Below are 868 nucleotides of genomic sequence, written 5' to 3' on the forward strand. Positions count from 1 at the left end.
TGAGGTCCCTTCCAACCCTAACTTTCTATGATTCTGTGATAAAGCTAAAGGGGCTGAGACACTTTTCACAGAAATCTGGGCCTTGACACTCATGTAACAAGCAAGAGTTTCTCTTCCTGTCTGATCTAGGTCAAAAAACCCAAACATCCACTACTCTCACAAGGGCCAGTGTTTCAGTATCTGCCCAGTAAGGCTGAACAGCCAGTAAAATAAGGAAAAGAATTCAGGAATGCAGCTCTCTGTTCTGTTAAATGCAGGGACAGAGTTCTCCTGAGCTTAAGGGAGCTCACCTCCAACCCTTCTTGGCTAGTAATGCAAGGACACAGTCAGGAGGATCTGAAGTGGGAGGAGGAGGAGACGCTGATCCATGCTTGTGGAGCTTATGAGTTCCAAGCTTTTCCTACATGCAGGTGGATCAACTCTGGCACTTGACAGGGAAGAAAGAATTAATCAGTCTGAGAATACCCTGCTTTCTTTTTCCTACATGTGACTCTGGTTCTTTTGCTTAGAATGGGACAGTAACCGGCAGCAAGGGGAGATGGGTAAAAAGGAGGAAGAAAGCCAATCTTCAAGATGGCCTTGTCAGTAGAGCTGTGCAAAGCTTCAGGTGGTGATTTGATTTGGAGGAGATTCAGACTGATTTGGTGGCCGAATCTCTGAATCTGAATCGAATCAGGGGACCAATTCAAAGGCCCAAATCAAGTCAAAGCTCTCCAAATCTTCAGAAAAGATTCGGAGGGCTTTGATGATTTGGGCAGTCCCTGGTCGCTGCAGCAGGGAGCTGAAGCTGACTCTAAGCTGGTAAGTAGGGGCAGGGGAGTGGGGAGGGGACCACGGGGGGACCCCTGCCAGCCCCCCTGACCCCCTC

Source organism: Gavialis gangeticus, unplaced genomic scaffold, assembly GCF_001723915.1.
Source record: "Gavialis gangeticus isolate Ggan-Ray unplaced genomic scaffold, GavGan_comp1, whole genome shotgun sequence".
NCBI classification, from domain to species: Eukaryota; Metazoa; Chordata; order Crocodylia; family Gavialidae; genus Gavialis; species Gavialis gangeticus.